The 12931-nt window shown below is 38.8% G+C and overlaps 1 protein-coding gene and 1 long non-coding RNA gene across 2 annotated transcripts in view; both read left to right on the top strand.

Moving 5' to 3' along the window:
* The window catches only part of LOC134790896 (uncharacterized), a 56103-nt gene that overhangs the window by 27798 nt on the left and 15374 nt on the right, over nucleotides 1–12931 (top strand). The gene's annotated exons all lie outside the window — the stretch shown is intronic.
* Nucleotides 2284–6885, top strand: LOC134790320 (uncharacterized). The gene is made up of 2 exons (XR_010144181.1): nucleotides 2284–2368; nucleotides 6760–6885. It is a non-coding gene; the product is annotated as an uncharacterized LOC134790320 (long non-coding RNA).

Raw genomic sequence — 12931 nt, 5'->3', positions numbered from 1 at the left:
AATAGACTCAACAAATAGCTGCAAATGTCCACAATTGGAACAAGTTCTATAACAAAAATATCTAGGCCTTATAATTGACAACCGGTTTAATTGGGATGCTCATATTGACCTCGTATGTGGTAAGTTAAGGGCAGTTATGGCAAAAATGTATATCTTACGTAATAGAATCCCGTTTAAAATACGATTAGATATTTATAACGCGCTTGTTGAAAGCATTATTTCATACGGTCTAAGTAGCTACGGTCGCCCTTTAAGTCTTATCTTGACAAAATATACAATTTACAGGTTAGGTTACTTAAGCTTGTTGTACCTCTCAATGTTAAAAATAATCGTGAATCTGACAAAGACCTCTTTAGAATGTGCAAAGTCTTACCAGTACACACGAAATTTGAATACCAAATGCTGAAAGAACAATATTTTAGGATCGAAATACTTACAGCATATAGTTGATCATCCAAAAACAACCAGGCGGGTTATCATTTCATTTCATTTATTCAGTCACAATTTACATTGTATATGAATATAAATTATAATTAAAATTAAAAATAAAGCTTAAATTATATCATGCAACTATAACAATTATTTTACAAGATTTAATAATATTATTATAAAATATTTACAGATATGGTATGTCAGAATAATTATTGAAATGTTAAGTATATTATAGGTTTAGTCAATAAAGATTATTATCATTTTTAAACTCCTGCCCCCGTAGCACGGTCGCGTTTTTATCGCTTGTCACCATGCCTGTCACGTTCTAACGAGTACGTAAGTGCGAAAGGGACGCGCATAGTGATAGGCGATAAAAATGGAACCGTGCTGAGCCCGCTGGACAGAATAATAGGATTTCCTTAAAAGAAACGCTTTAAGTCTTGCATTGAAAATACGATGATCTACTGTAGATTTCAACTCGATTGGTAAATTATTAAATAATTGAATAGCCTGGACACAAGAAGCATACTTCGGTATATTGAACTTGGCTACAATTTTATTAGGAATGTCTTTTCTTCTAAACAAGAGCCTGTTCTCTCTTTCGCTCTGGTTACAAATAGCGTGCTAAAGAAACCTCAATTTAAAAACTTCTATGGACGACGAACATCGCAATTTATACTACCAGATCTCATAAATAAACTCCCAACTGAATGGAAGGCAGACATTTCACCTAATAATATTACAAACTATCTTAAAAGAGCAATATTGAATCAGCTGTAAGAAAAAAAATAGTTGTACAATTAGTACTTTCGTATTGCATCACCCCCCCCCCCTTCTTCCCTTCGCTTCCAGCCATAAGAATTATAGCTTCCATATCAAATTTCATCAAAATCGGTTCAGTGGTTAGAGCGTGATGACTTGACAGACAGACCGACAGGCAGAGTTAATTTCAAATATTACACTACAAAAAGTTGAAATCATTGGTAGGATTATTAACTATGTATACATAATAAGAGAATTAAAAACTCAGTCAAACAAAATTGGAGCATTCTGTACTCAGGCGAGTGCAGTCCGGTCCGGCCGGAGCGGCCGGTCGGCAGAACAATAGGATAAGGAAAAATGTTATTTATTTAGCGCTCAGTGCAGTGGTGTCGGTTGTTGTAATTTAAATGATAGATTAAATTGAGCATGTTATGAATATGAATAAGTAAGTAGTTTCTTAAGTTGTTGTTAAAGATATTCCATTGTTGTATAAAATCTACCGCGGATGGAGTATCGAGACAAACCTTACTGGTTTACCGATACTTTTGTAATTAAGTTTAGATATTGTGTTGTAATTACCTGAATAATAAATAAAAAATAAAAATAAATAAAATTCCTTACTTAATAATTAATAAGTTGTATGGGAGGTACAGTCACATGCAATAATATGTTACTTTTCGAAGGCCGCAAAAATATGTGACACGCTCTTATGGTTCTACAAATAAGATCGTGACACATATTTTTGCGGCCTTCGTTGTGTAACATATTATTGCAGGTGACTGTACCTCCCATACAACTTACATATTATAAAACGTATTAAGTATAGATTAATACTCATGTATTAAGCTTAAATATTATCACAAATTTTGCCTTGCCCATTGTCCCAAGTTACAATATAATAATATCTAACCTGTATCTAACAAATGCTCCTATCCTTAGAATGTTTCGTTCATATAACAACTTAGATATTGAGGTTAGATATACTGAATACTTCTTCACCTAAGTCAAAGTAACTAACCGTATAGATATTATGCACTGTTGTGGACTTCACAAGCCCAGTAACGGTGAATTATATGATAATATATTAAGGGTCTGTTTCACAAAGTCTGAGTAAAGTATTGGATAGCTAATTAACAAATAAATTAACTGCCAGATAAAACTTCCTGATAAAATAGTTCCTGTTTCACAAACGTCTACCCATTAAGTTTATGTGCCAGTTTGCTACTTTTAAGTTACAGATGGCAACATCGCACTTTGACGTTTCAATTTACGGAACATGTGAGAGCATATAAAAAAAAATTACCACTCTGAAAAGTATTAAAAGTGCATCTTTTATGCATTATTTTGTTTTACGTATTGATATACTTTATATGTCCAGAAAGAAGAATCTACTATTTTTTGGCATAAAAGAAAATGAAAATGGTTATAAAACTTTAGAAAACCAGATTTTAGACACAATCAACACAACAATGAAGGTGCGACAGCGAAAATATAGACAGCTTAAGAAGACTGGGTAAAAGAACTGAAAAATGCAGACCTGTTCTCGTCACCTTTACGACTACGAAAAAGAAGATAGAGCTACTAAAACGAAAGAAAATGCTGGCGGGTACCGGGTACTATATTAATGAAGATTTCCCACAGCAAGTATTAAATAAACGTAAAGAATTACAAATACAGGCAGAAGAAGAAAGAAAGAAAGGAAAATTAGCGATATTAAAATACGATAAATTGGTCATATTACCTGGTAACAGCAACAGTAAAATGTATACCCCGAAACCAAACAATAAAAGAACTCTATCCAACTCGCCAGAAACAATCACACCTACCTCTGACAACATAGAGAGCACGGGAAGGGCAACCAGTCAACAAATTTCGAAAAAGAACAAATATGACATAAAACGCTTCCTGCAGGATAGCACGGCGTCCAACAACGACCAATAGCAACCAACAGCCTCCCCATCTCTCTCAACACAACTAAATAATAAGCAAGAACCCTTTATATCTCCCAGTACGGGTGGTCGCCGCGGGAGTATTAGACCGAAACCCTCCGTCGAAGCAGAAATATACAAAATATATATTATCACGCTCAACGTAAGGTCACTGGTTGGTACAGGCCGCCAAGAGGAACTAGAGCACTCCCTAGAAAATATAAAATGGCACATATTAGGAATGTCAGAAACTAAAAAAGAAGGCACTACCATTTCTCAACATGAAAAATACATAATGTTATACACTGGAAAGAAAAATGGAAGAAACGGAGTTGGCTTCATGGTAAAAAAAGAATTGAAACCGAACATAACTGATTTTATACCAATATCTGACAGAGTTGCCAGACTAGATCTCCATTTAGAAAATAAAACTCTGAACATAATTCAGACCTACGCACCAACTATAAAAGCTCCTAAAGAAGAAGTTGGTTCCTTTTATAACGACATGCGTTCCGCTTTAGAAAATACGAACTCCGATGAACTAATTAATAAAGTACGGGTATTTCAAAGAACAGCAGAACGCAGCATGCTTGGCATCAAATTATTAGATAAAATAAAGAGCGTCGACATCCGTAAAAAGACCAAAATTACTGATGCCGCCGAACTAATTTGCCGACTGAAATGGAAATGGGCCGGGCACACAGCACGAACAAAAGACGGTCGCTGGAGCGAAAAAAATGCTACATTGGTACCCGCGCGACGGCAAGAGATCACGGGGTCGCCCTCGGCGCCGCTGGCGGGACGACATCGAGGCCGTGGCTGGCGTAGCCTGGACGAGAATTGCCACGGACAGAAATACATGGCACACGATGGAGGAGGCCTATGTCCACAAATGGACATCTCAATAAATAATTAAGAAATAGAATAGAATAGAATAATTAAATTACTTATAAAATTAAACTATTATATTAATGCATGGAACAATAATCTAAATCGAAAATATTATTAATACTAAATCTATCTATATAAAATAATAATATTAGGTCATTACCTATGAAATTGGCGTTTTGTTCGGAGAATTTCAACGAAACACGAATTTCCATACAATTAATTTTGCGGATATTTTTTTGATGGCTAATTCAAACCAAACAAAATTTTTCCAGTAATTTTTGACACCTTTAAGGTATGTTTTCAATATCTCCATTTCTTGAAAATTGGTACCATTAGAAAAATATAAGTAATTTTAATACTCGAACCGACAGCACATGAAAAGACCTATTTTCAAGGCTTAATTCTGAACACTTAACAATAAAAAATAACAATTAATTGTATGTAAAATCGTTGTTTATTGAGTGCACTGTAGTTTTATTGTAATTGTGTATGTACTTTTGTAAAAAAAAAAAAACTAGGATCAGACTTATATCTATGAACAAAAACGCCAATTTCATAGGTAAGGACCCAATAATAATATTGGTTTTACCAGTGCAATCAGTCAACGCAGGGCAGCTTGTGGCGAGCTGTTGGGGATTAGCGACCTCACGTACCCGAATACTCCTGGAAAGTTCTGTTACCCGCAAGGAGGGTGGGTGGGACAGGATTCTCTGCCTCTGGCTTGCCTTAGCCGGCCGGCCAGAGTGGAGTCGTTAGAGCTATAAGCTCCAGGGGTGGAAGTGAAATATGCATAAGACGCGAGTTGGCACAGTGGCTGTTAACAGCCACTGGGTAGAAAGCGGCGCACACCTCTCGACACCCCTGAGCCGCTCACACCGGTGTTGCCCTTGAGCCATCCTAGATGTCGCTTTTTGTGGGGGCCCATCTTGTGAGGGCGAGTCTGCCGGAAATAAAATTGCATACCGTTTTATTAGGCAGGCGTCCGGTTTTTTACCCCATAGCTCAGTTCTTAGTCCATCGCTTTCACCCAATAATCTAGTTCATTTTAGATTCCATCAACTCTCAATAGTCCTTACGCCCTGGCGGGTGCTGCCTCTGCGTGCGTCCCATGACACGGGCAAGGGCAGCCTCCGCTCGGTGTACCCCTTACATTTCATTAAAGTGTCAAAAGGGCCTCTACGCGTTGGCTTCGGCTCCGCGCACGCCTCCCAAAGGTCCGGAACACCATTGTTCCGTGATGGGAAAGACATACAATCATAATTGTATATTATGTAAACTAAATGTAATATTTATTGGAATAAATGGCTCTACTACTACTACTATACTTTATATGCATATTCTGCAACAATTATAATGATCCGAAAATATTATTTTAGAAATCACAATTTTTTATATGGAACGAAACGTAATTCAAATGTCATAGAAAAAACAAGTGCGAGTCGGACTCGCGCACGAAGGGTTCCGTACCATAATGCAAAAAAAAAAACAAAAAAAAAGCAAAAGAAAAAACGGTCACCCATCCAAATACTGACCACTCCCGACGTTGCTTAACTTTGGTCAAAAATCACGTTTGTTGTATGGGAGCCCCATTTAAATCTTTATTTTATTCTGTTTTTAGTATTTGTTGTTATAGCGGCAACAGAAATACATCATCTGTGAAAATTTCAACTGTCTAGCTATCACGGTTCGTGAGATACAGCCTGGTGACAGACGGACGGACGGACGGACGGACGGACAGCGAAGTCTAGTAATAGGGTCCCGTTTTACCCTTTGGGTACGGAACCCTAAAAACGACTGCTTGGTTGGGTTTGTTTTAGTCGTTGTGTTAATTATGGCCTCGATTCTTTTAGTAAACGGGATGGAGGTACAGTCAGTGTAAAACTATGGGTCATGTATTACAGGCGAATTAACAGCTATATACCTATGGAACATATTTTTGTGTAACTTGTGTGCAACCATATTTTTACACTTGACTGTACTGTACCTATTAGAAATAACGTGGGTAGTAGAGTAGATAGACATTTCAGTACCTAGTAATTGATAGAAAATAAACATTTTCTGTAGTAGAAGAGATTTTGTCCTCAATTAGCGAATGGACATAATACACAGTATCTTTACGAAATCGAACTCTGAATTCCTCATCATCATATGTCTCCATGTGATTAGAACATTGTCGAAACACGGGATCTCTGGGTGGTTCCATTAAGCGATCAAAAAAACCGGGAAAGTGCGAGTCGGACTCGCGCACGAAGGGTTCCGTACCATAATGCAAAAAAAAAAAACAAAAAAAAAGCAAAAAAAAAACGGTCACCCATCCAAATACTGACCACTCCCGACGTTGCTTAACTTTGGTCAAAAATCACGTTTGTTGTATGGGAGCCCCATTTAAATCTTTATTTTATTCTGTTTTTAGTATTTGTTGTTATAGCGGCAACAGAAATACATCATCTGTGAAAATTTCAACTGTCTAGCTATCACGGTTCGTGAGATACAGCCTGGTGACAGACGGACGGACGGACGGACGGACGGACGGACAGCGAAGTCTTAGTAATAGGGTCCCGTTTTACCCTTTGGGTACGGAACCCTAAAAATCATCTAATTCGTCGTCTGAAAACGCATTAAATAGATCCATTTTTAGTATTTTTCGATTTCACGAGATACAAAACTTTTAAATTGATCTGTCAAATAACTTAACCGCCAAATAACTTCCTTATCTGACAGGTGATCTAACCTATAATTTACTTAGAACTTTATTTACCAGTTAAGCTTATTTGAAGATTGTGAAACCTCAACGATGACTTTATTCGCCAGATAAGTGGCAAGTAGCTTATTCAGAACTTTACTTGGACATTGTGAAACAGGCCCTTAACATTTTTAACAATAGTCGTGCAAATTTCAAACGTAAAGTAAACCTACTGTTATGAAGCATTAAGTACTTCCTTAAACTTACCATAAACTTTGATTCATCTTCTAGATATTGTTGGCCCAATAATGCTTAGTCCTATGTTTATCATAATATAAGTGTAAATATGTAGTTCCTTATGTGATTGAATCGTGTCAGCACTGTAATGATTATTATTATCGTCTGTCTAACAATATTAGTTTAGTATCTATTATCCTGTTACCTATAGCTCAATCCGATGACAATGCCACTTAAATATTCTTGGTTTACAAATCTTAGTGGGAATTGTCTCAGGATGTAGGTTGCACTTACTAATGTATAAACCTATGTCCTCTTTTTGTATTATCTGCCTCTGTTTTTTCCCCAATAAAGAAAATAAATAAATAAATAAAAAAACCTATAATTTACTCAGCACTTTATTTACCAGTTAAGTTTATTTGAAGATTGTGAAACGCCAACGAGGACTTTATTCGCCAGATAAGTGGCAAGTAGCTTATTCAGGACTTTACTTGGACATTGTGAAACAGGCCCTAAATAAAATAAATAAATACATATATTGGGGACATTTTACACAGATCGACCTAGACCCAAACTATGCATAGCTTGTACTATGGATACTAGGCGACGTTATAAACATAGGTACTTATTTTAGTTAATATAGTTATTGCTACTAGTGTAGTTTTTAAGTTATATTGAACTTAGGTTAGGTTTGAACTGCTATTTATGGGTTTACAATGATTATTTTGGAGTCATTTGCTTTAATAGGATAGCAAGATTTAAAGATTTTAGATTTAGATTTAGATACTTATTCTCATAATATTAAATTACATTATATACATTATGCTAGACTAATCTACATGAATTTATATTATGATAGCCATTCATATTTACATAATATTATTCATTAGATACAAAAGGATACAAATTAAAAAATGTCTTACAATAATTAATCTTATGTCAACAATTTATCCATACATGTCAAAACAAAATACGGGAATAACTAAGTACGAGGATCTCTTAATGATCGTCATATTTTGAATAAAAACTAGGTACACAAAACTTGAGCACAATATTATCTCCGATGTATGAATTACTCAAAAAAGATGTCAAGTTTGTTTGGAGTAAAGAGTGTCAGGCCGCATTTGAGAAAATAAAAAAGATGTTGCAGTCGAGTGAGTTGCTGGCGCACTACTCGAGCGAGCTGCCGCTGGTGCTGACGACGGACGCGAGCAGCACGGGCGTGGCCGCCGTGATCGCGCACCGCCTGCCCGCCGGCGAGCGGCCTGTCGCCTATGCGTTTCGAGTGTTAAGTTCAGCGGAGAAACACTACTCGCAGATTGAGAAAGAGGCACTTGCGATTATATATGGTGTTCAAAAATTTCACCAGTATTTATATGGAAGGAAATTTCTCTTGAAGACGGATCACAAACCCCTGGTAACCATTTTTGGAGACAACGCCGGAATACCTGCTATGGCTGCGAGTCGACTACAGAGATGGGCGGTGATCATGTCTGGGTATAATTTTGATATAGAGTATGTTCGGAGTGAGGAAAATGGAGCGGATGCCTTATCGCGATCAATAACTGGACCCGATAGAACAGTACGATCGGAGGTGACTTATCTTAATTACGTGCAAAACTTTTTACCTATAACAAGCACGGATATTAAAAAAGCAACGGACAAAGACTCCATTCTGGTAAAAGTTAAAATGTATATTGCTTCGGGATGGCCGACTTATTGCGATGATGAGAATCTTAAACCATATTACATCCGCAGAAACGAGCTATATATGGAGGCCGGGTGTATACTATGGGGGTACAGGGTGATAGTACCTACTGTTTTTCAAAATAACATTCTACAAGAGCTACATGTTGGCCATGTCGGCATGGTAAAAATGAAGAGCACGGCCCGCAGCTACGTGTGGTGGCCCATGGGTGGCCCGGCATCGACGCGGACGTGGAGCGCGTGTGCCGCGAGTGCGCCGCGTGCGTGGCTGAGAGCAGCGCGCCGCCGAGGGCGCCACCCAAGCCGTGGCCGTATATTACAGAACCATGGACGCGTCTACATGTTGATTTTTTAGGCCCTATTGAAAACGAATCTTTTTTTGTTATTGTAGACTCGACGACAAAATGGATCGAGATTTTCCGAATGTCAAGGACAACTGCGTCATCGGTGATTTAAGTTTTGTGTGAAACCTTTTCTAGATTTGGTTTGCCTAGGTCGATTGTTTCGGATAATGGCCCTCAATTTTGTAGCGCAGAATATGATTAATTCTTGCAATCAAACGGCATTGAAAAAATACTTACACCGACATACCATCCCACGTCTAACGGCGCTGCCGAAAACGCCGTGAAGCTCTGTAAAAAAGCAATCAAGAAAGCAAAGCGAGAGGGGGTCGATATCGACTTAGCCTTGCAAGCATACCTGATGTCCTACAGGAACGCAATCCATGGCACGATGGGCGATTCTCCTGCGCTATTGCTGCAAAAACGCAGGCTGCGCTGCCGATTAGATTTACTTCGTGGAGGGGAGGAGCGTGAGCGTACTGTGCAACGCGCGCAGGAGCGGCAAGTTCGAGCGGCTGGGGGTCGCGAACGTCAATTTCAAGTTGGGGACCTAGTGCACATACGTGAGCAGGCCAATCCGGATAGGTGGGTAAAGGGTACAGTTAAAGAGGTAGTAGGCTCAGTGGCGTAGCTAGGGGGGGGGGCGGCGGGGGCGGTCCGCCCCGGGTGTCACACATTTGGGGGGTGACACCCGACCGTGAACATCAGTAGTGCCATCTATAAAAATTCGTAAAACTGTGGCAGATTGCACAACCGCCATCAAGGAAATAATATACAACATGCCGATGAGGAACCCGAGAGATTTTGACAGAATATTCCTGATCATATTTAAAGACTAAAATATCCTATAAACTGTTTTGGAATTCGCCTAGTTTCATAGTCCAGTACCACCAGCAAATTGCAGAACATTCCCAAAAAGCGGAAACGTTCTCGAGAATGTTCTCAGAACATTCCTGCAACATGCAAATGATTGTACGGCCTTTTTGTCATAGGAATCTAGAGGCCTCTATCTCCCGCCATGCCAAATCTCAGCGCGCTCGGACCAAAATGAAAAAATTAAAAAAGAAAGTCGGCCATTTCGTTTTTTTTATGCAGTTTGTTTTGTCTCGGGGCCCTCTATGACATTTGGTCGAGCACCCCCCACCTATCACGCACCGTTTAAAAGTTGCCGTACAAAATAATAGTGGCCAGTTTTCCCACAATTGTAGCATTTTTCTAAAAAAAAATTTTTCATGGGTATTTAGGGGACCCCGAGATTCCGTGACCAAAATTTCAACGCGCTAGGACAAACTTGAAAAAATAAAAAAAAAGTCGGCCGTATTGAAAAAAATATGGCGGCGTCAAAAACTGCCAGGGTCCCTCTATGACATTTGGTCGAGCACCCCCCACCTAAGTCTGACCGTTTGGCCGGGCCGTCATACATTTTTCTGACCGGAAGCGGTAGACCAAAAGTCGGAATTTTCTGGGGGTAAGGATACTACACCTAAACTATCGTGAATATTCATGGTATAAACTACGATAAATAAATAAATTCTCGTTCTCGAGAACATTCTCAGAAGTTACCAAGAAATTCACATGTGGAAAGTTTCGCAACTTTGGAAAGTTTTTTTTAAATTATGTGATTATTTCTGTAATTGACAAAAAAAAGTTAAAATTATTTTTGGGTGACGGTTTTACAAATTATAGCATTTACATTTTATGTACAAAAAATCGAAAAACGAGAAATTCTCATGTGGAAAGTTTCGCAACTTTGGAAAGTTTTTTTTTAATTATGTGATTATTTCTGTAATTGATAAAAAAAGTTAAAATTATTTTTGGGTGACAGTTTTACAAATTTACATACATTTACATTTTATGTACAAAAAATCGAAAAACAATTTTATTTTGGCGAAATTGACGTAAACTCTTTTAGTATATTTTCCTTATTTTGGCCTCAGAAATGCATGGTTAAAATCTCTCGGGGTTCCTGGTATGTAACAATAATAATATATGTTGGCGCCTCGTAGGTTTTTTTATTCAGAAAGGTTTTTTTTTATTATGTGATTATTTCTGTAATTGAGAAGCTATGTTACTGTTTCTAATTGGGTGACTCTGGACTATTTGAAATTCATTGTGAAATGGGATTTTACAGAATCTCTTTCAAATCGCGCACTTGTCAATTTTTTTTTTTATTAACGTAAATTATTTGTATATCTTTCACGGGACAATGATGACTCGGACCTTTGGGAGGCGTGCGCGGAGCCCAAGCCAACATGTAGATGCCCTTATGACACTTATGAAATGTGGGTTACACCGAGCGGATGCTGTCCTTGCCCGTGTCATAGAACGCGCGCAGAGGCAACACCCGCCAGGGTGTAGACTATTGAGAGTTCATGGAATCTAAAATGAAAGCGATGGAGTGAATTGTGAGCTATGGAATATAAAACGTAATTTTATAATTGTAAAATATTAAACATATTTTACAATTTTGATTGAATTTTGGGGTGACACCCACAATTTCCGCCCCGGGTGCCACCCATGCTAGCTACGCCACTGAGTAGGCTCTAGGAATTATATGGTGGAAAGGGCGGATGGTACCCTAGTCAAAAAACATGTTGACCAAATTAAGCACAGTGTGCACAATCGTACAGGTACTCGGTTGGTGCGGCCTGATTGGGATACGTCTGGTGGTGAGGTGCCTAGTCCAGTCGACGCGGCATCGGCAAGCGCGAGTGTTGCGGCCGCGCATGAGCCCTCAAGCGGGTACTAGTAGTTATGGTCGGCCCTTAAAACCCGTTAGATACTTCCCTATGCCAGAAATTGATTAAAACTGTTTTGTTATAATGACATGAAGATTATAAGGTTTTGTTTATTAATGTTTAAGTAGTTATAATTCTGGAATGCAGTATACCTACTTAAAAATAAGTGTGAGGGTGTGTTGTATGCATACTGCATGTAGGTTATGATAAGTCTTCTGTTGACATGTGTCTATTTGCGATGTTCATTCCTTTAATACAGATAGTTTTGGTAGCACGTATTTTCAATGTTATTCCCGTAGTAGTCCCATATTTTACAGCAGCTCTAATATTCAGCCGGGGCAATGGTACCTTTTGCCGTGGAACGTCACATATCTTTAAAATTTTTTACTTTATCTTTACTACTTTATCTAGTGAATCTCTAATTCATTTTCCGAATCGCGCCGCATGTGTGGTTAACTGGACAGAGGGGCTACCGCGAAAACCGAAATTCGGAAATTGCGGGGATCTTTCTCTTTTGCTCCAATGAAGGCCTAATTAGAGTGACAGAGAAAGATGCCCGCAATTTGCGAACTTCGATTTTCGCGGTTATAGCCCAGGTTTATAATCAGGACGCGTAGCCAACGTGCCAATCGTTAAAGCTCCGTAGCGTATCGTTGTCATCTCTCTTGAATATCACTCTTCCCACTAGTGAGACTGTGACAGTTGCATTTCGTTCGTGACGCAGCGTTAACGATTGCACGTTGGCTAGGTACCTTCGTGTGCCCCTATTATTTTTAACCGACTTCAAAAAAAAGGAGGTTCTCAGTTTGACCTGTATGTATGTATGTATGTATATTTGTTCGCGATTATCTCGCGTTTGGCTAAACCGATTTTGATTCGGTTTTCAGAAAAGTGTTTGTTACATTCTGGAGAGGGTTTTAGTATACATAGAGCTGAGCTGATGCTGAACCCTGGCTGTACCTAGTGGAACTCAGGTTTGGGGCAACATAGGCCCACGCTGTTTTGGTCATCCGACGCATCGTGATGAGCACTTGGGAGAGCAGTACCCAAGATAGAGCTGATGCTGAACCCTGGCTGTACCTAGTGGAACTCGGGTTTGGTGCAACATACGCACACGCTATTTTGGTCATCCGACGCGTATTGATGAGCACTTGGAAGAGCAGTACCCAAGATATATAGAGCTGATGCTGAACACTGGATGTACCTAGTGGA

The sequence above is a fragment of the Cydia splendana genome, chromosome 5 (genome assembly GCF_910591565.1).
Source record: "Cydia splendana chromosome 5, ilCydSple1.2, whole genome shotgun sequence".
NCBI lineage: Eukaryota > Metazoa > Arthropoda > Insecta > Lepidoptera > Tortricidae > Cydia > Cydia splendana.
Note: the sequence above shows the minus strand (reverse complement) of the source record. Positions and strands in the feature narration are given on the sequence as shown.